Source organism: Hemibagrus wyckioides, linkage group LG28 (assembly GCF_019097595.1).
Source record: "Hemibagrus wyckioides isolate EC202008001 linkage group LG28, SWU_Hwy_1.0, whole genome shotgun sequence".
In the NCBI taxonomy this organism is placed as follows: Eukaryota; Metazoa; Chordata; class Actinopteri; order Siluriformes; family Bagridae; genus Hemibagrus; species Hemibagrus wyckioides.
In genome coordinates this window covers 6,668,787-6,692,023 of record NC_080737.1, presented here as the reverse complement: position 1 = coordinate 6,692,023, position 23,237 = coordinate 6,668,787, and the positions used below count along the sequence as shown (strand labels likewise).

The following is a 23,237-nucleotide window of genomic DNA, read 5'->3' as shown; positions in this document are numbered from 1 at the left end:
TCTCTTCACTCTTAGAAAGTCTCTATCCCCGAAGGTGTATACACCATCCAGCTTTCAAGGTTGTTAGAATTAGTTTTGACCTGATGTACCACAACATTGCTATCCTAGCAAGGACACTAACATCAGCTGTATCATTTGGGATGGGTTTATTTCATATTCATCATTGTCCAGTTTGTAATAACGAACCTTTATTGGTCAGATGGTCCAGTGTTCATGGTAGAGCCACAAGATGCTACGAATTCCTCCAAAATCAGTCATCCAACCTGTTGACACACAGGTGTGCACTGGAGGATGTGCTTCCACAAAATGCATTTCCTTATGGGATGAATTACCATAAAATTAGCATAGCACTTTGACAAGGTCTGTCTACATTTTAAATTTGGTGCTTTATAGCCACACAACCTTGAACATTTTTAGCTGCTGACTGGGATCTCATTTGTCTATTAATTAGACAGGATACAAGGTTAATCTTTACAGCTATTTTCCTTCTCGTTCAACGTACCTCAGGAGAGGACAATTTAGCAAAGAGCTGACCATCGAAAGAGTTGATGCACTCATGTGCCGGCAGTAGTGGGACGAAAAATTTTACTGCTAGGGCTGCACAAGAAAGGAAATTAATACTTGTCCCTGGAGACCTGCGTTTTTGTCATATGGATATTGCTTGCCGTGCTGTAATGGCTTTGATGGCTGTCTATTGCCAGCCGCCTTATTGAATAACAAATCAAGTCCTCGTTGTTCATACAATTTTTTGTCTAATTTCCTTTACAATGGTTGGATCTATTATCACTTAAAATCTCATTAGGGGGATTTAATACTAAATGATCTACAGTACATCGTGATAGATTAATGACTCTGAATTTTTGAATGAACTGCTAGCCTAAAACAGGCTGAATATTAATTGCTTAATATAATAAGAAAGGGTTAAGGAATAAAGGCATGGCATCTCAATGATCTCTATATGCTGTTTCTCTTCGGGTTTTTAACTCAGAGGGTTAAGAGGTGTAGTAATCAATATGAATATGCTTCAGTGGTGCTGCTGCCTAATTATCCCCTAAATGCACCCATCTAACAACAATATATACAACTGTTATCTATTCCAAGAGGTCTGCACCTACAATCAGAAACTATGGCTGACCAAGGCAGACAACAGGCTCAAATGTCAAAGCTCATGTAACGTATCACAGTGTTAAGTTAAATTGTCTTTATCTGTCACATATACATTACTGCGCAGTGGAATTCTTTCTTCCCATATCCTATCCTTGGGGGTTGGGGTCAAAGCGCAGGGTCAGCCATGAAGCAGCACCCCTGGAGCAGGTTGGGTTGGGGGCCTTGCCCAAAGACCCACCGATGGCAACTTGGCAGGGCTGGTGCTTGAACACCGCTCTTCCAGTCAACAACCCAGACCCTTAACCACTTGAGCAAAACTTGTCCTCTATGAAATCCATCTTATTACCTGTAAAGCATAGTTCCAAGTAAAGCCTGATTTAAATCTAAGTTTATAGAATATACAGTGTAAATGGTTGTGTAATTGTGTGTATGGTGCCCTGTGATGGACTAGTGTCACATTCAGGAGATATTACTGCTGAATGTCCAGTGTTCCCAGGATAAGATCTTTGTGTCAATGCTAACCAGAATAAAATACATAGTGGAAATTAATGAATGAATCATTACTTATTTAACATTACTAAGCTTTTCCATCATAATGCCAAATGTCCAGAAATATTTCAGGTCCAAAAGGCACCACAAACAAGGAATAACCCATTTACCAGAGTGGTGGTTAGCCTGGTTGTCATGTTTTGGACAGGTGCTACCTATCAAAAGGGGTTTATTGCTAATTCAGAAGGAAAGTTTTTCTCTCCAACTTAGATAAGCAATAAGCAATGGTGCAATGATTGCACACATATGAGAAACATTAAATACATTTCTGCTGAATAATTTGTGATTTGCTTAGCAATTCTGGTACAGTTGGTTGGATTGTACAATTTTTTTTGTAATGTTCTGTAAGAAGTTGTTTGGCTAGTTGGTGATCTGTGAGGAAACCAGCATGGTAATGTTGATCTCTGTACTAGCATGGATGATGGAGCTTTGGAATCCAAAAAATAAGGAGGTAAGTAAGGTGGGCAGACTAAAGGACTAAAGCACTGCTGCATCAGTTGGTTTTGGCTAAAGACAACGCAAGGTCTTAATCGTCTGCATCACCTCGAAATTTCACTGTGGTAAAAAAGTTAGATAAAAAGTCAGAAAACAACACAAATACTATTAGCATCTAAACGTCAATTCAGACTTTTTTCTACAGAATGAACCATGTCTAGCACAAAATCCAAACAGAATCAAAGAAGAAATTCAAATCAAAGAGAAATTTCTCGTTCTGAATGAAATATCTAGTTGAATATTCGAACACAATTTAAGATTTTTACTTCGTGTAATAACTCTATGTTCTATATGTGAGGAGGATTTCATTGCCCCGCCCCTTTTCTGTTGCGCGAGCGCTGCTTCAGTATTTGAGCGCGCGCAGCGAGGCGCGCGGGGGTTATTTTGGCGCCACTAGTTTCAGTCAGAAGTTGAGGGGAGGCTGAGGCGGAGTTCACCTCGCTTTACAGCTCGTGTCAGAAACAAGGTAATGTTTTAGCGTCTTCTTTTGCAGACGTTTGCGTTGTGAGTGCTTCATTAAACACTTATAACCGCTTGTGAGAATAAGAATGGGCAGCGCGAGACGGTGGGAATTAAGGACCGTGGACATTAAGAAGCTCCGAATATAAAACGACAAGGACTCTAAACCCGGGACGCTCGAGACAGGAAGTGGTCATTCGTCAAATCCTATGGCTTGAAGGTAAAGGATCTTAATTTGTGAAAATGTTTGTCAGTATTTATAATGTTAATTTACCACACAGGCTGAGAGAGAGAGAAAGAAAGAGGGAGAGAAAGAGAGAGAGAGAGTGAGGGAGACTGAGAGAGGCGCGCGTGCCTCAGCGTGGTTGAGCTCGAGCTAGGTGAGTTTGCCTAGATAGGGCATTTTCAATTTTTATTTTATTTGAAAATGAAAGTTTTTTATTTTTAAAATCTTATTTATTGAATTGTTTTTAAGTAATTTTTAAGTATTCTTCTGGGGCGTATTTATAATAGTTTCTTCAGTATGGTTTTAAATTAAACTATGCTTGTTTGTGAAATTGTTTGTTATTAAATAGAAATTATTATTATTATTACTTTAAATGTTATTTTTATTATGTTAATGTTTAGATTTATATCACCTGCATTGATATATATATATATATATATATATATATATATATGTGTGTGTGTGTGTGTGTGTATAGAGAGAGAGAGAGAGAGAGAGAGAGAGATTTATTTTTTTAATATTTTATTTTTAAATAATTATTTTTTTTTCATTATTGCTTTTATTTATTTATTTACTTATTTATTTATCCTTTCTTTCTTTCTTTCTTTCTTTCTTTCTTTCTTTCTTTCTTTCTTTCTTTCTTTCTTTATGTAAATTTATAGGTTAGTTATTTTTCATTCATGGCCATTATTTATAGCATCAACATTATTAGTCAGGTTATTTAGAAAAATAGGCTTAATTTTAACTCATTGGGTCAAACGTATTATTATTTATTATTTACCTTTGGTTGGTGCTGGTTCTGTACAGTAAACACTAAAGCAATGATGAATTGGTAGCTGCATGATTATCTGGTAGTCATGTCTGAAATGAAGAGGTACCTGCACTCTTTAACTGCTGTGGGTGATGATGGGGTTTTGTGTGGCTTGGTGAAAGTGTTACAAATCTGCGGTCTATCTATCTATCTATCTATCTATCTATCTATCTATCTATCTATCTATCTATCTATCTATCTATCTATCTATCTATCTATCTATCTATCTATCTATGAAAAGTCAGTAGTATGTTCTTCATAGATATTTAGTCTCCAAATCCAGGTGCACTTCATGACTTAGCTCCTATTTTAACCCCTTTGCCTTCGATAACCCCTCATGCAGTCGACGCAATGTAAAAGTTTTCATTTTCACACTTTTCACACTGTTTTTTTTTTTGCCAGGTTCTTGCAAAAAAAAAAAATTGCTTTTCCTCCCTCTTTCTCTAGGTTTATTGGCAGGTCTGTATTTTGCACTATTCTGCCAGGCATGATATTCAAGGAGTCGTGAAAAATAAACATAGAGGTGTAATAATGTGAGAAATATCATGTAAGTAACATCAACAACATCAATATTAGTTCTCTCTCTCTCTCTCTCTCTCTCTCTCTCATATCTCTTATTGCATTGCTGTATTGAGGATCTATGAGCTCGACAGTAACAGATTATAGAGAACAGTAGCACTGGCTGTAATGATAATAATAGTATTAATTGTTGTTGGTGTGTGTTACAGCTCGTTCGTGTAGTAGTTAGCCCTTCGTCATCATCATCATCATCATCATCATCGTCACTTTCTGTCCACACTCTGCAGCTCTGCTACTGGCTGGATATTTTGGGCTGATGGACTGTGTCTCAATCCAGCCGTGACACTGAGGTGTTTAAAGCCCACACTATAGCTGATGGCCGTGACACGTGTGCCACCTCAACACCCACTAACATGACACCACAATGTCTGTGTCACAGCTGCTGAGAATGAGCTGCTGCCCAAATAATATAAGCTCAGGGGAGGTGCTGTGCTGCGGTGGTGCTGTGCTGCGGTGGTGGTCTCTCTCCAATAATGAACAGGAATGGTTGACAAATTACGCATAGCAAACAGATGGTCTACAGTCAGTTACATCTTGGTAGGTGGATAACGTACAACCGGTGTTGTACATCAGTTGGCAAGGGAGTGTATGTTCAGTGTGTGTGTGACTGTGTGGGAGGTTTCTTCATTATATGACAGAATGGATTTGCTCCTACATTCCTGCCTCTCTCTCTCTCTCTCTCTCTCTCTCTCTCTCTCTCTCTATCTTTGTGTGTGTTTGTGTGTGTGTGTGTCTTTGTGGATCTGTCTTTGTCTCTCTGCCTCTCTCTCTCTCGCTCTCTCTCTCTCTCTCTCTCTCTCTCTCTGTGTGTGTTTGTGTGTTTGTCATTCTGGATCTCTCTGTGTCCCTCTGCCTGTCTCTTGTCTCTCTCTGCCTGTCCCTCTATCTCTCTGAGTGTGTGTCATTGTGTATCTCCCTCTCTCTCTCTCACTCTCTCTCTCTCTCTCTCTCTCTCTCTCTCTCTCACTCTCTGTCTCTCTCTCTTTGTGTGTGTGTTCTGGATCTCTTTGTGTCCCTCTCATTGTAGGGATTTCTCTCTCCGCGAGTGTGTTATTCTCTCTCTCTCTCACTCTCTCTCTCTGTCTCTGTCTGTCTCTGTGTGTGTGTGTGTGTTTGTGTCATTGTGTGTCCTTCTGCCTGTCTCTCTGTCTGTTTCTCTCTCTCTCTCTGTCTGTTTCTCAAACTCTCTGCCTGTCTCTCTCTCTCTCTCTCTCTCTCACACACACACACTCTCTCTGCCTATCTCTCTCTCTCTCTCTCTCTCTCTCTCTCTCTCTCTCTGCCTCTCTCTCTCTCTCTCTCTCTGCCTCTCTCTCTCTCTCTCTCTCTCTCTCTCACACACACACTCTGCCTCTCTCTCTCTCTCTCTCTCTCTCTCTCTCTCTCTCTGCCTCTCTCTCTCTCTCTCTCTCTCTCTCTCTCTGCCTCTCTCTCTCTCTCTCTCTCTCTCTGCCTCTCTCTCTCTCTCTCTCTCTCTCTCTCACACACACACTCTGCCTCTCTCTCTCTCTCTCTCTCTCTCTCTCTTTGTGTGTGTGTGTGTGTGTGTGTGCATGTTTGTCATTCTGGATCTCTCTGTGCCCCTCTGCCTGTCTCTCTATCTCCCTGAGTGTGTGTCATCATGTATCTCTCTCTCTCTCTGTGTGTGTGTGTGTGTCATTGTGAATCTGTCTGTGTCTCTCTGCCTGTCTCTCTGTCTGTTTCTCAAACTCTGCCTGTCTCTCTCTCTCTCTCTCTCTCTCTCTCTCCAACCCCCCCCCCCCCCCTCTCATATATGGCTGCACTTGGAGTGAGTTGAGTGAAGTCTACCGGTCTGAATCTTCACGCCGTCCTCATGAATGCATAATAGGAAGAGTTTAAAGCTGGATTATCTTCCACCCTAACCCAGATTCCTCATGTTGGCTTGAACCTAGGTTAGCGGAATACATCCACATCTATATGCTAAAACATGCACAAGCACAAAACCTAAATGTCAATATAAAAAAGTGACGATTACCACGATTAAAATCTCCTTCACAGCTCTGATGCTCAGAGCTTTTCGAACCAGTCGCACTTATTTGACCTTTTTCGATTTCTGTCATCCTGTGGCTCACATCCAATTTCCCTCCGTGACCGATGATTTTGCTCTGATGATAGCAGGTCCATCAGCTCTTGACAGGTGTAGCCGGAATGGCAATGATGACCATATTTCTGCTGCACCCTCCAGTCAAGCGTTTCACACTTCTGCGCCAAATGGAGAGTGATGACAGCAATGTTTAATATTTGCCCCAACAAAAGAGAGTCTGCTGTGACGTGACAGAATGCCATTTTAAAGATCACAGCCTGAAATGACTGATGGGAATATACACACCTGTGTGAGCAGGATGAAGCACTTCTGATGGTTGGTCAATTGCTTATGAGCTATTGGAAAGCAATTACTCCACAAGTCATATTATTGGGTCTTATTTATTACGCTACATCACTCACGGCCAGTGGGTTCATTTTAATTCTCCTCTATTGGAACTCTCATCAGTACCTGTATATCCTATAAAACCTGACATTTTTTTGTTTGTCCGCTGTTATAGAAAGCTGAGAACATAGCAAGGTGTTGTTTCCAGGTGAGATAGCGATTTTAACTGAATCAACCCAAATGCAGATAAACCAAACCGGGTATTTCGGAGATCTGAGCTGCAAGGCACCAACTGATCCAGAGCCAGGGAGCTGTAGCGTGTGGAAATATGTGCTATGAAGATTTGGAAAATAACCCCGGATGTGATGTATCTAGCAATGTAGAGAGTGGTGCATTGTTTGTGGTGATTAATGTGACACTTTCTATCCAATGAATGTTGAGTATATGTACAAGGTTCGATTTTCAGGCAAACATCGTTACTGCAAGTGGCTTTTAATTCCTGCTGAAATTGTCGATCATGTGACCTTAGACATGGTAACAGGGCAACAATCCAGTTATTATTATTATTAACACTCAAAACATTCATTTTACACCACATGCCCTTCATTTGCCCCACGCAGCAAAGTAGTTGACCGGTAATTCACCCAGCCTACACAGAACAAGGGCAGATTTTAATTCATATGACCCAATCTGCCTGCTATCTCTGCTGTTATGTTAACGTCTCTCTCCCCTCCCTGGCTCACTGTGTGAGTCTGTCTTACAGCTGCTGCAAAAATTGCATGGCTTTGGGCCATGACTAATTTTTGATCACAATCATATGCGTAAATAAATACCGTGAATGCTCCCTCTACCGGAGAATGGTTTAGATGCCTTCTGGTTTATTGGTGAAAGGGTTAAGTGACTGCGCAGGATTTTTTTATGATTCGGTTTTATGGTATATTGTGTAACAGGGATGCTATTTTGCTAGATTCTGCTCGAGTTTAATTACGGCATTACATGTGTGTGGCCAGAGGCAATTTGTTTTGGGCCTGCTGCTCAATCTCTGTGCTGTAATCACTTTTTGTTAGTGACCTTTCAAAAACACAGCTGTGATGAAGAACAATGTCGGTCTTACCAACATTTTGTTTGAAGCTGCCGTTTAATTCAGCCATTTTCATCTCTTTATGAATAATCGTGCTTCTGTCCTTCTCTCCTTCTGGCCGCGCGGTTTAACGTGTCCTTGTGAGCGTTTCGGTGCCAGAACGACCCGCGACGGTCAATCGGCTGAACAGCTGCATACTGCTATAAATCCAGAGGATGGCAGGGGTTGATATAGAAGTAGGGTGTTGCATACACATGTTAATCATTGAAATATCAAAACTTACACCACGGAGCTAGGAATTCATCACGGTAGGTCATAAGGTGTGATAACAGCAGCTCTGACACTGATGATGGCTACAGATTGAATCACAGGTCAATGCGCTCATTCTAATATGTTATCGTTGCCATAGTAACAGCTAATTCACAAATCACTATTGTGGACACAAGTTATGTAAGACTAATAAAAATATGTATTTGAAAGGAATGTATACGAAAGGAAATGTTTGTTTAACATTTATGGAAGGAGTCTCCAGAGTCAGTATAGAACTTTTCTGTCTTTTCTTCAGGACAGAAATTTTTCATATGTATGACTTTTTTTTTTTTTTAGTCTAATTAAGTTCTTGACAATGAATAATGGAACAGATTTGGATTGATTACAGCAATTTAACTGCTGTTTATTTCTTTCTTTATTTATTTTCATTTTTATAATGAATTTGAAAGCAGTCTTCATTAAGCTGTGGAGTGATTTGTTCGGATTCAAAGGTCAGTAGAAATATTAAGTCAATAAATATAGTCCTTTTAATGACTGAAAGAACATCATTTTATACCATGATGAATTGCGATGCAGTGATATTTTGTGCATTGCTAATTTTCCATAACCAAATCATAGCTCTTTTAGATCTTGATAAAACTTTGATATTGGGGTTTATGTTCAACGTACAATAAATCTTAGTTCAGAGAGATGTGATCTGATCAGAGGGCAGATAAGTCCAATACAGAATTACCCAGGGTGCTAGATCAGACACCTTGAGATGACTGGGTCTGCCTCTGTATTTCTGTGCCATTGGGAAGTCTATCTGGGATTGCCAACCCCAGCTGGTTCACACTGTGTCAGAAGCAGGGAGAGACAGAGGCGGGCCAGGGACACCATCGGTTGTTAGGAGACAGCTCTGGCACACGGCCCTAATGAGCTCATCTGAGGCTTGTTAGAGTCCTCCTCCAACGCTCCTCTCCAAAAAGCATCTGGACCATACTTTCCCTAATGACTGGCAAACAGTTGGAGATCGCTTGAATATACAGAAGTTGAACACTGTACGGTCCGAGTTGTGTTACTGTAAAAAATGATGCTCAGTATGTTACATAACACAGCCTCTGTAATTAGCACAGATTAAGAGTTTCCCAACAACTAAAAACTTTTGATCCCTGTAGAATGATCTGCCAAAGAAGTTAGTTACTGTTACTGCTTGCATTACTAGTAGCAAACTAGTGGCATTATTATTATTAGCAGCTCCCCCCCTCTCCCTCTCTGTCTGTCTGTCTCTCTCTCTCTCTCTGTCTGTCTGTCTCTCTCTGTCTGTCTCTCTCTCTCTCTCTCTCTCTGTCTGTCTGTCTCTCTCTCTCTCTCTGTCTGTCTGTCTCTCTCTCTCTATCTCTGTCTGTCTCTCTCTCTCTCTCTCTCTCTCTACCTTTTGTAGCGAGACTTTGTCATGGTGAAAATCAAATCTTACCAACTTTTATGAAGTGCTGACTCTGGAAACTTCAACCTTAACTGTTATATCTCCTTCCAGGAAACGTAACCATATGATTATTAGAGTTAGATTAAATAGAAAGAACATATAGAAATCCCAGTCTTGTTATAGAGACTATATATAGAGAGAAACAACAACATTTTTTGGAACAGCTGTCAGAGATGTCTTCTTCTGGCCAGCCAAAAACAATATATACACGTAAAGTGACCTTTTATTGCAAATTATTAAATTAAAAAAGACCATGTGTCCATCCAAGCACACTTTTTATCTTAAAATGAATTTTGTTCATTTTAACACGTTATACTTATAGATGACATAGCCGCTGGATATTTACAGCATTTATTTTGTTTATTTCCTGACCACATTTTATGTTATTTCTTGAACGCTGTAACGTCTGGGACCCCCGCCCTATGCGGGGCTCGACCCCAGACGCCCGTGGTGTGTGTGCGCACGCCAGCACACGGTGTAATGAGACCCATGCGCAGGATTCAGCGAAGCACTGCTTTTATTACATTTAAGACGTGACATAGGGAAACAAACGTAACACAAGACATGGCGTGTTTAACTAAACAAAACAAAACGAAACGAAAACAAAACCTAGACCTTAGCTTGGACATGGAACCTAGCAAACAAAACCCCAACAGAAACCACGGTACAGATAACAATCATGGACAAGGACACAAACACAAGGATCCCTATTTATAGGGGTAGACATTAGGGCTAATGGGATACAGGTGACACAATCAGGATAGGAACAATAGGAAGGGCGTAACAAAAGACACACAAAGAAGCAGGCTTCCAAGGTTCACCTGCCAGCGCCCTCTCTGGGCCTGGCAGGGAACTGTCCAGCTGTTTCTGACAAACGCATCTTAAGAGCTAATTATTTCACATGACACCCGTCCATGTCTGTATCATTAGAGACATTACAGCATGAGCTGGGAATCATCTGGGAATATGCAAATGGCCAGATCAAAGTGATTTTTCTTCTTTGCCTGAAAAGTTTTCTTGTGAACTTTTCAGTTCTCAGCCTTTTTTGAGTAAAAGGTTTGAGAACTGATTTAACTGTCTGTAGCAGTTTCATTTCTGTGCAGTTGCCCTGTGCATGGAACTTTTTAAAGAAACTGGAAGAGCTGCAGGGCAAATTCATGCAAATTGCCAACCTTAGCATGGCAAAATAAAATCGTAAGCACAGAAAAATATATTCAAATGCAGCATTAAAAAGAACTATGTCTGACATTTCTTGTCTGTGGTTGATGTCCACCAAAAACATTCTGTTCATAAACTGCTTAATATCTGTAATATAGATCCAATATAGATCATTTGATATGCAGACTGTCATGTCGACTATAAACATATTCCTGCAGTGAGAATCCTGGTCTGAGTTTTAATGTCACCATAATTCTAGTCTCCAAAATGACATAAAATTGCATCACTGCAATTTCTTTTGTTTAAAACTGTCTAGACTCTAAAAAGAAGAACAAAGTCATTCTGTTCTGTGTTGTGCCAGCTCCTCCCACTCACCTGAGGTCTATTTAGTCGTGTCATCGCCATAGAAACAATGCTACCCATCACTTTCTGTGGCTAAGGATAAAAGGTGACCCTTGCCCTGCTATTATCAGTGAAGAACATAATGGGATTAGGATATTGATTTAGTTGTGTAACTGTAATGAGGTTTTATATATATATATATATATATATATATATATATATATATATATATATATATATATTAATATGTAATTCATTATTTCTTTAGTCTTGATTTAGTATATTACTGTAGATGTTCTGTAAATTGATTCCTGGTTTAAGGTTGTAATTCAATACTTAATAATCTCACACATGGAGCCTGCAGGCTAAACCAGAAGCATTATGGGTGTTTGCAATTTCCCTTGTTTTTATACCACAGTCTGCCTGAATGTCACCTGAGTCTGCCAAGAGGTCTTGATTTTTTATTTTTATTTTTTTCAGGGTCACGATGAGTTTTATCCCTGCAATCAATCAAGCTGTCCATTTACGGCCAAACGTTAGCACTTTCACAGTTTCACGAGATTCACTCCAACAGCCTCTGCAGGGTTGGTGCCGGCTCCTACCATGTCCAGCTGTTTTCCTGTTTCAGCAGTTTGAAAATGCATTGCGGGAATGTGAAAGTCAAGGTGATTATTATGGCGAAATTGTCTGGCTCAAGCATGTTTGCCATTTTCTCAAGGTCACTAGGTTTGAAAAAGTTTTCAGAACAAGCCAACTGTGAGAACACATGAGACAGTCAGACTAATGGCTGTGAAACATGTGAGTAAGGGCTGAGTATTTTTGTATTCAAGTCAAATTCACTTTCGCAGACTCTTTGCAGAGATAATCAGAGAGAGAGAGAGAGAGAGAGGGCTATACTTGGCAGGTTACATGTGGTGCTTGATGATGAAGTCACTCCCTTCATACTGACGGGAAGCTGGATGTTAACGCAATGCAAGGACCCAAGCGACAACACAGATATACCTAAGAGGACGCTTTATTTATAAATGCAAATAAAGGGTATGACATTGTGTAGAGCCGCTTAGACAATAATGATGTTATGTTTAGATTTTCTATTAAGTATTGCTGTATTTTGTGTGCATTTGTTGTGTATGATAAAAATAGCAATGTTGTGTAGTAGTAGTAGTAGAAGTATTACACATCTAAAAGGATTCCAGGAGTCCAAGGGGAAGGGGCTTGTGACAAAAAGGGGTGAGGTCTATTGGAGTAAGAACTTGAACAGACTAAAAAAGAGTAGACATTAATAGATGAGATGTCAATGCTGTACACTTATACACTGTGAGGACCAGGACACCATTTGTTGAACCACCAACAGTTGAAGTCCATCGACCTAGGATAATTCTGTGCTGTCTCCAAGAAAGTTTTTATTTTTTTTTTGAGAAGCAGGAAACTAGAGAACCAGGAGGACACCCAGGCAGATATAAGGAGAAAACTCCATAAAGACAGAGACCTCAGGACTGAACCCTGAGGCTGTGAGGTGACCAAATGTATTTGAAGTAAAAAGGCTTCACCAGTTTAAAAATCCAATATGCACTTGATGTAAATGCAACACAGAGGTCAAAGGAAAAAAAAACGATTGTTTCTAAAATGGCAGTTTACACTCCTGATTAGCTTGCTATTTGAAACGAAATGAAAAAAAGAAAGAGTGCTTCGAAATTGCCCATGCTGTAAGACTCTCTTAGAACACCGTCTTCACCATCTTTGTGTCTTGTTAATCAGTCCTCGTTCCTCGCAGCTGCAGCTGATGATCCACCTCCTCCTGCCATCGCATTCCTTGTTTGCTTGTTACTTGTTGACTACCTCTTGTTTGCCCGTCTTCTCCGACAGTGCGTGCGGCGTGATGGCTGCTGTCCATGGTGCTGAGGGCATTTGCTTGTTGCGAATAAAAGCGAGGGACATGATTCCATCCTCCTTGTCTTCCATGCATAAAGGGTTTCTACTCTCATTTGGGAGAAAAAAAATGAATTCAAAGAGCCCACATTTATTCTCAGCTCTCCAGAGCAGTTCACCCACCTGAGCTTTCAATGGCAATTGATTTCAATCGGCCATGGTTTATGACCCTTCTGAAGTGCCGAGAACATTTTAAAGGTTACTCTTGCCTGTTATAGCTGAGCGTGTTTGTATTTTTTTTCCCCCAAGCCTCCACAACACAGACAGCGCAGATGAAGAAATATGAGTGCTCTAATCTCCCTAAGGCTTGCCATTCACTTGTGGATAGACGTTCCAATAATGTTTATTGAGCAGGCTGATGTCTCTTTGCGTCCTATCCCTGATGGGGTTTAGCACCTCCAGAATTACCCTTTTCCAATCTCTCTGGCTTGCTAATGCCATACTTTTCCACACCTGTTTGTTCAGAAAGGCTTAAAAATGGTAACTTAATCTACTTGGGATAAACAGTGGCGGCTGGATGTGTTCTGTGCTGCTGTACAACACGGCGCTTTTTATAACGGCTTTGTATATAAAGGATATACAGAGAGCCCATAATTTAAAACGATCATGTCTCGATTACATTATTAATATCTCCTTTTTGTCATCATGTAATGAATCTGCATACATGGCAAGGCTAGCAAGCTGTTCTTGGGTGACTTAATACTTTAATGAACTTTAATGAACACTCAGATATTTGTGATCTCTTAAGGGCATTACAGAGTCAACCCAGCACTCGAAAAAGACAACGCTATAGAAGATCAGTACAAGAAAATTAATGTCTGTGGTTCAGCTTTTAAAACTCAAGCCTTTAAATCATGAACCATGATGGCTTCTATCCTCTGTCGTGAATTACGAAGGACAAACAAAAAATTTATTTAGCTGAAGGACTTTCATCAAGGAAATAGAGAGCTTTCACAGGCCTCAATAGATTTATTAATCTATTTTTAATTTAAATAGACAGCATGTTAAATTGCAAGTGACAGTTATTACAAACAAAACATATCTACTTTGAATTGATGTGTATTTATTTATAGCTTATCATTAATCATATAATCATGTCATGAATCACAACCAATTAAAAATTGTTGCTGCCTTTGTTTGATGAAACCCTGGTCATGTTCTCCAATAGAAATTTCTAAAAGTCACGTTTAATAAAATGTAACATTGTAATTGTCTACTAAGACAAGGCATTTTTGGCTACGTTGGAACACATTGAATAGCATCTCTCAACTCTTGACACGTCAGTGCATTGAGTACATCACCATAGAATCTGCTATTTAATTTGGTGTGATCATCCAGCAGTGCAAAAGCTGATTATTTACTGGATAAACCACTCACACAGAGCTTGTGTTTATTGTTCCAGTTTAGAGATTGATATTGATCCAGACACCACTCAGCTGCTGAGCAGAGCCCCTGCTGCTATGCTTCATAACTCCAATGAGCTGCTGGTAGCTTTGCTATGGGACACCCTGTTAACCATTGTCTTGGTACTTTTCATTAATTAACTAATGAACGTAAATGAAGTGAGTTGCTAAATATTTGGAAAAAAAGAGCCTCACTACGATTCATAAGTTATCACTGACATTCAGGGTCTGATTTATTAGTAGTGCTAATTTGCATGACTAGGAACAGCATGCGGAGTATGTTGTGGGCGTGGACAGTACAGGGAGCAAACTGAGTATGGTAAGCATGGTGAGCGAGGACAAGTGTGAAAACTCATCAAGAGGTTTATTATTAAGGGCAATCTTTGAATCGTTGTCAGAGATCCAAGCCAAGTCTGTGACTGAAGACACAAAGTAGTCATTTCCCCACTGGCCTTTGTTTTCAGAACTGAGAAACAATTTGCTAAGCTTTATCCCTCGGTGTCAAGTAGTATCACATTACAGCCGACTCAGGGGAAAGGTCACGAGCAACAAGACAAATTAAACATGGCTTGAACTTAACTTTATTTGCAAGACTGTCCTTAAATTGCCCCAGAGGGAAATATTACTCATCCAGAGTCAAGCTTAAAGGACAGTTTGTAAATTAATATCATACGCTATTTTTAAATTAGCTTCAGACATGATTCTGTATTAAATTTATCAAAGCTATGCGTGAGTGGAAGCAGACTAAAAATTAACATTCTTGTCTTACACGAGAAGACAGAGTTCACTAGAGGTGATTTGGATTGATGCATCGATTTAAAGGGCAGCAACCAATATGAACTGATCCAACCATTATAAATTGATTATTATCAATAAGGACTAACAACTGGTGTGTGAATCATAACTCTTTTTTTTTAAACTGATGTGTAAACAATTTAATAGGCTGATTGGCCAGCAACTTTTTTTTTTAAATAGACCTTTTCTTCATCATCATTCATGAATTCAAGACAAACATCCTGAACAAATTGTATGACTTGCTCAAATGTTGATCAGAGTTTATTAGATTGAGTCTGGCAGATTCAGTGGTATCCCCAAATATTTCATCGTTTCCTTATTAGTCAAAATTGTGTGATATTGTGTGGAAGCCTGTGGTTGAACATTTATTCCAGAAAACTGAGGAAAAACTAAAAATAACCTAGATAGACACATGATTGAAGTTGAATTAAAGACATTTCCGTTCATCATTTCTGGTATTTGGGTGAAACACAGTATGAAATCAGAAGAGCCATATGAACACAGTATGAAATCATGGACTCGAAACATGTGGCTGCTTTTATGCAGGACATCATTTTGAGACTGGTTAAGCAGTCGAATGGAGGAAAATTGATTTGATTGTTGTTATTTTCTACAAACACGAATCGTTCCCGGAATCAATCCATATCTATCATGCTTGGGGATGTTATGTTTGCAGTCTTCACAGCAGTATGATAAACCAGACTAAAAATAAATTTCCTAGTTTTTCGCAACCAGTGAAAAAAAAAAAACCCATCAAAACACACAAGCTGTATATACATGAGCGCCACAAATCTCATACTGAGACAAAACAGATCTCTTAATGTTTTTAAATGTCTCTACCATATAATTTCTCACTTTGTCAGTATTTATCACATTGCAGTTAGCAGTTAAAAGAGTGGCTAGTAGAATACGTAAAAAATGTATATATAACTAGTGTGTTTAGCCAGAAATGGATTTATTTTGTTTAGTTCTGGTCAGCAAAGCCTTTTTCTTCAGTGTGTGTGCTAGCCGTTGTGTATGATAAAGTTATGGGCAGGCTAAGAGTGACAGCAGAGGTAGCAATTTAACTTCTTTAAACCAATAGCGGATTACACAGCCCAGGGGTTTCTGAGGTAGTATGATTTAGAGTCCAGAGGGATTTGGAGAACCGCATTCTGACACACACACAAAAAAATTTGAATCACTAGAGCACATAGCTTGATCATGTTAGAGTAAGTGATGATAATCAATGGAAAAGCATTTTAATATGTATTTTATAAACAGTGAGCTAACTATCGGATCAACAGTCGGACAGAGCAGCAGCCGCACTCGTGTTCCTTTTTGTACATTGGGTTTCCGCTGCTGTAGCTTAGAATCACACGTAAACATTCACAAGTCTAAAGAGTAGAGGAGGTCACTGAAATGGCATATGAGATCCCCTGTGAGTATTTCAGATGTACAAGACTGGAAGACCCTTGCAGCTTTTGTCAAAAATCACCTGTGGTGTAGAACCCACAGGTCACTAACTAGACACACATTATGTATCAGCATATGTAGCTCTACTCATCTCCTATTTCTGTTCTTTTTCACAAACAGCTTGGCTCGCATATGAGATCAGACAGCACAAGGGGCGCCAGCCAGGCAGAGCCAGAGCTCCACTAGCCCCAGGGCCAACTGGGAAATTCAGCTGTATTGGCAGGAGAAAGAAAGGGCATGAGAGAAAGAGAGAGTAATAGGTTCTCTCAGTTAACTTCCACAGGCACAGAACAAAGCTGCGAGCCACCCAGGGCTACACGGAGAAGCCTGGGTGCTGAATTATCAGGCCTGTACGCAGGTGGCCTGGCCTCAAGTCAGAGCTGGACCTCTGTGTACAGTATTATACCTATTATGTTATTTTAGTAGCTTTCTGAATTTGATTCATTACCGTGGTCACACTGGATAGGACGTGCAATCTGTCCACAACAGCAGGTCAGGGATACGTGTACACAATTTGGAGCACACTACATACTATTATTTCCATAACCCTGAATAGTTTATATGAAAAAGTGTCACATCGTATCTTGTCTTTGGTAAATGTGTGTTTATTTATTACCTGAAACATTTTACATTTTGAATCATGTTCCATGTGCCTGAAGCAGAAGATGATTTTCATTTGAACCTGTGGTATTTTAGCACCTGAATTCTGTATTGAAACTGAAAGAAGGACTTGTTTTCCATGCTGCAGAGACAAGTTCATGCAGTTAGGTAGTGTAGGTGGGGGTGGAGGTGCAGGTGGAGGTGGGGGTTTAGGTGGAGGTGTGGGTGTTGGTGGAGGTGTGGGTGGAGGAGTGGGTGTAGGTGTGGGTTTAGGTGTAGCTGTGGATATAGGTGGAGGTGTGGGTGTAGTTGGAGGTATGGATGTTGGTGGAGGTGGAGATGTTGGTTTAGGTGAAAGTATGGGTTTAGATGGAGTTGTGGGTGGAGGTGGAGGTGTGGGTTTAGGTGTAGATGGAGGTGGAGGTGGGTGTAGGTGTGGTTTTAGGTGTAGATGTGGATATAGGTGGTGTGGGTTTAGATGGAGGTGGAGGTGTGGGTGGAGGTGGAAGTGGAGGTGTGGGTGCAGGTTTTCCTTCAAACCAAGCAGAAAACCTGCACCCACACTGGCCCTTTGCAGAAAAAAATGGGACATTCCTGAGTTCAATAGTCCCCCATTTGACATTTTTCAAGGAGATGAGCATACAGTTTCACCTTCATCTACAAATCTGGTTGGCATGGTAAGACAAATACTTTTCACAGTCGCATCCATTAACTTCACCCAACAGGAAGTCAGCCATTTGGGTGTTATTTTGGGTACTATATAATTGAAAGGGATTCATCATGTTGAAACCAAATTTGGCCAGCTTGATGTAGAAATGTTCACGATGCTAAATCACAGAGGATTTTTTGGTATATTTTAATGTTTTTTGGTTCATCATATTTACAGCAAAAATTGACATCCGAGAATGGTATCTCCAAGGGGACAGGGTCCATTTTTATGACATTCAGTGTAAACAGGAAGTGTGGCATAATTCCACTGTATAGCATGCAATGTGGCTCAAAGCACATATGTATGTACTCAGATGCAGCATAATAACATGATAATACTGGTTATTGAAACAGACACCTCTGCACCCTTGATGTTTGGACCCGTTAATTGCTGCTTGTAGCTATATTTCCCAATGTTTTTGTGTCCAGATTTGACTTGCCAAAAAATTTTGCAACCTCCCCAATGGAATAGCCCTGAATCGCATGACTGCATCCTCCATTTATCCCTACAGGGGACATGACTGTACCAAAATCCTTTCGGCTGTTTTAGCATGTTTGTAAACTTATCATACATGAAACAGCTGTCTGGAAACATCTGGCCTAGCCAAATACACACTGACACACTAGTTTGTTTGTTTTTTGTTTGTTTGCTCTATCCTGGCAACTTTCACTGCAGTCACTATATCTAACAACAATGTGATAAATACTATTAAAGAAAGATAGAAGATAGATGTGCAAAATGATACAGATTTCATACAAATTGTTTTTTTTCTGCTTTTTCAGATTTTCTGCATTGATATTTTCTTAATATCCCTCACACACACACACACACACACACACACACACACACATGCTCTGGCTGTTAGCAAGACTCCTGTTCAGCTGAATCATAAAAATGAAATAAAACCACAAAGACAACACATGGCCTTTCTCGACGTTACTCTGATGCCCGAAGGTCTTTCTCCTCTTACCAATTACTAACTTTTGACCTTTGTACAGAAAAACACAAAGGTTTCATATCAGTAGAAAAATAAGGGCGAATTTACACAATGCTTTAAGCACTGTTTAACATATCGTGCAGAAATGTCAGCGTTTTTTTTCCCTCATACATATTTGTACTTTGTGCAGCCTGTGAGGATAAACACATGCCACACAGACCTTATAATGGAATTCTAAATCACGACACATGCTTGACCTTTGACCTCTGGTTACCAGAGGTAACCAGAGACCTTACTTGCCTTGACAGCTCTGATCATCGCATCCCTTTCTGAATATCCTTTAATTCTGTGAGCATTAAGCTCGCCTCACTTCGCATTAATTTTACATGGAGGTTGAATTTCTTCTTTCCAAATCTGTAATCTAGGCTTTTATGGACTGCTCATGTCTGAGGCTTTAAGCTTTTTCTCCACTATAAAGGCATTAAAGTATAATAACGAACGATAATTACTTGACACGTCCTCCGGTGACATAACACAGCAGACATGTCTGGAAATTTGAATATAAGTGGACTACTTTCTCTGACAATTACCCGACATTTCTATTTCACAATCAGCCTTTAGGTCATTTTTGTTAACGTGAGACAGAGAATTCTTTGTTTTCTTTAATAATATCGAGCTGAGATGTCTTCCTCTGATATGTACCACTTTACATGTGCGATATGGCCTCCTTCGCGGTCTTTATAATGACAAATAGAGAAGCTTAATATTTAGCCTTCGGGGACTGAAATCATGCAAAATGACATTTCTGTCATAGTGCATAGCCGTAAGGCGTTATTATACATTTACTATTTTTCATTGTGCTGGAAATCAGCCAGTCTTACCGATAAAAAGAAATAAATCCCACACATGACTGAACGATATTCATACATGACACGTGTGACAGAAAGGAAGATAGATAGCGAGGCTAGTTTCTCGGGGGTAGGGTGGTCAGAGAGCACAGAGGTCAGAGAGCTTCAGCGAGAAGCAGGAAACCCACCTTCATTAAGCGTAAATGTCATGCTCCATCCGTTTTTGCAGGCCGCCGGTTGGTAATTGTTGCTTGACCTGTGTTGAAATAGTCTTATTTATTCTTAGCAGCAGTCTAATCCCTCCCTCTCACAAGAGGAAGAAAACGAGTTCTTGCAGTTCCAGCAGCACTGCTAGGCGCTTTACATGGAAGTCTGCAGATAGAAATAAATAGCAAAAAGAAAATGGGTTTTACATTGAAAGGATGTGAGTGGAATAGGTTGCCTGGAGGATTATGATATTTTGTTGATCAATATATCCACATTAAAGCATGGTGTTTGGTCTGAGCCCATTAAAAACATTATTCATAATCATGGAAGAAGAAATACCACTGATGAGCCTGTAATTGTCATTCATAATCAGCAGCGAGTTGGAATGCATCAAACACCATTGTGAAACAAATTTGGCAATGAACAGTGTACTAGAGAGGGACAGAGAAGAGCCAAAGCTAATCTGGAGAGAGAGAGAGAGAGAGAGAGAGAGCAGTACAATCCTTTCTCATAAGGCTTTTTTGCATATTTAAGTGAAGCAAATTATAGCAGTGCTATTAAGCTTATCATCATCATCATCATCATCAACATCATTATAGTTTAGCAGTAAAAGCAGCATACACCTCACGCTGCCTCAGAATCAGTGGTGCAGAAATACAAGAAGAACTTAATTGCATACAGTACATTAAATTTTCAAAACACTTAAATAGACATTTATGGCAGTTTTAATTAAGATGTCAGAAAAATAAAATGCTGCATAGGAACCAGCCCATTATTTTGACAGCATTGCTGCTCACTTGTAGGGACACAGAGTTCAAATTAAAAATCCAAATTGTATTTGTCCCACCATGCGGCAACATAGAGGTATTTTGTGTTGAGTAGAAGTAGTGGCTGATTAGTTAAGTAGACGTAGTGTGTGATAAGTGGAGGTAGTGTGTGATGAGTTGAGTAGAGGTAGCGGGTGTTGAGTTGAGGAGAGGTAGTTTATGATGAGGCGATGTATTGTGTGTTGAGTAGAGGTAGTGCGGCATGAGTAGACTAGAGGTAGCGGGTGATGAATAGAGTAGAGGTAGAGTGTGATGAATAGAGGTAGTGTGTGATGAATTAATTAGAGGTAGTGTGTGATGAGTTGAGTAGAGGTAGTGTGTGATGAGTAGTGATAGTGTGTGATGAGTTGAGGTAGTATGTGATAAGTAGTTGTAGTGTGTGATGAATAGTGGAAGTGTGTGAGTAGAGTAGCGGTAGTGAGTAATGATTAGGCTTTAGTGTGTGATGAGTAGGGTAGAGGTAGTGTGTAATGAGTAGAGGTAGTGTGTAATGAGTTGAGTAGCGGAGGTGTGTGATGAGTTGAGTAGAGGTAGTATGTGTTGAATTGCGATTGTGTGTGATTAGTAGTTGTAGTATGTGATGATTCAAGTAGAGGTAGTGTGTGATGAGTAGAGGTAATGTGTGATGAGTAGAGGTAGTGTGTGATAAGTAGAGTAGAGGTAATGTGTGACGAGTAGAGGTAGTGTGTGATGAGTTGAGGTAGTGTGTGATGAGTAGAGGTAATGTGTGACGAGTAGAGTAGAGGTAGTGTGTGACAAGTAGAGGTAGTGTGTTATGAGTAGAGGTAGTGTGTGACGAGTAGAGGTAATGTGTAATGAGTAGAGGTAGTGTGTGATGAGTAGAGGTAATGTGTGACGAGGAGAGGTAGTGTGTGATGAGTAGAGGTAATGTGTGATGAGTAGAGGTAATGTGTGACGAGTAGAGGTAATGTGTGATGAGTAGAGGTAGTGTGTGATGAGTAGAGTAGAGGTAATGTGTGACGAGTAGAGGTAGTGTGTGACGAGTAGAGGTAATGTGTGACGAGTAGAGGTAATGTGTGACGATTAGAGGTAGTGTGTGACGAGTAGAGGTAATGTGTGACGAGTAGAGGTAATGTGTGACGAGTAGAGGTAGTGTGTGATGAGTAGAGTAGAGGTAGTGTGTGATGAGTAGAGTAGAATTAATGTGTGACGAGTAGAGTTAGTGTGTGATGAGTAGAGGTAGTGTGTGACGAGTAGAGGTAGTGTGTGACGAGTAGAGGTAATGTGTGACGAGTAGAGGTAATGTGTGACGAGTAGAGGTAATGTGTGACGAGTAGAGGTAGTGTGTGACGAGTAGAGGTAGTGTGTGATGAGTAGAGGTAGTGTGTGATGAGGAGAGTAGAGGTAGTGTGTGATGAGGAGAGTAGAGGTAGTGTGTGACGACTAGAGGTGTTGTGTGACGAGTAGAGGTAGTGTGTGATGAGGAGAGTAGAGGTAGTGTGTGATGAGGAGAGTAGAGGTAGTGTGTGACAACTAGAGGTAGTGTGTGATGAGGAGAGTAGAGGTAGTGTGTGACGACTAGAGGTAGTGTGTGATGAGGAGAGTAGAGGTAGTGTGTGATGAGGAGAGTAGAGGTAGTGTGTGATGAGTGGAGGTAGTGTGTGATGAGGAGAGTAGAGGTAGTGTGTGATGAGTGGAGGTAGTGTGTGATGAGGAGAGTAGAGGTAGTGTGTGATGAGGAGAGTAGAGGTAGTGTGTGATGAGTGGAGGTAGTGTGTGATGAGGAGAGTAGAGGTAGTGTGTGATGAGTGGAGGTAGTGTGTGATGAGGAGAGGTAATGTGTGACGAGTAGAGGTAATGTGTGACGAGTAGAGGTAGTGTGTGACGAGTAGAGGTAGTGTGTGATGAGTGGAGGTAGTGTGTGATGAGGAGAGTAGAGGTAGTGTGTGACGAGTAGAGGTAGTGTGTGATGAGGAGAGTAGAGGTAGTGTGTGATGAGGAGAGTAGAGGTAGTGTGTGATGAGGAGAGTAGAGGTAGTGTGTGATGAGTGGAGGTAGTGTGTGATGAGGAGAGTAGAGGTAGTGTGTGATGAGTGGAGGTAGTGTGTGATGAGGAGAGTAGAGGTAGTGTGTGATGAGGAGAGTAGAGGTAGTGTGTGATGAGTGGAGGTAGTGTGTGATGAGGAGAGTAGAGGTAGTGTGTGATGAGTGGAGGTAGTGTGTGATGAGGAGAGTAGAGGTAGTGTGTGATGAGTGGAGGTAGTGTGTGATGAGGAGAGTAGAGGTAGTGTGTGATGAGTGGAGGTAGTGTGTGATGAGGAGAGTAGAGGTAGTGTGTGATGAGTGGAGGTAGTGTGTGATGAGGAGAGTAGAGGTAGTGTGTGATGAGGAGAGTAGAGGTAGTGTGTGATGAGGAGAGTAGAGGTAGTGTGTGATGAGGAGAGTAGAGGTAGTGTGTGATGAGTGGAGGTAGTGTGTGATGAGGAGAGTAGAGGTAGTGTGTGATGAGGAGAGTAGAGGTAGTGTGTGATGAGGAGAGTAGAGGTAGTGTGTGATGAGTGGAGGTAGTGTGTGATGAGGAGAGTAGAGGTAGTGTGTGATGAGGAGAGTAGAGGTAGTGTGTGATGAGTGGAGG

General features: G+C 40.5%; 1 protein-coding gene across 5 annotated transcripts in view; it reads left to right on the top strand.

The window, feature by feature from the left end:
* Positions 1 to 2,521: 2,521 nt before the first annotated feature.
* Positions 2,522 to 23,237, top strand: part of drd2b (dopamine receptor D2b) — a 44,572-nt gene continuing 23,856 nt past the window's right edge. Inside the window, exons 1-4 of one of the 5 annotated variants that reach the window (XM_058383888.1) lie at positions 2,522 to 2,830; positions 2,892 to 2,990; positions 4,095 to 4,194; positions 4,376 to 4,763. The gene's annotated coding sequence lies outside the window, so the exon portion shown is untranslated. Of the gene's footprint in view, positions 2,831 to 2,891; positions 2,991 to 4,094; positions 4,195 to 4,375; positions 4,764 to 11,302; positions 11,597 to 23,237 lie in introns of those variants that run through there. The other 4 variants (XM_058383889.1, XM_058383890.1, XM_058383887.1 and 1 more) reach the window with 4 other exon arrangements.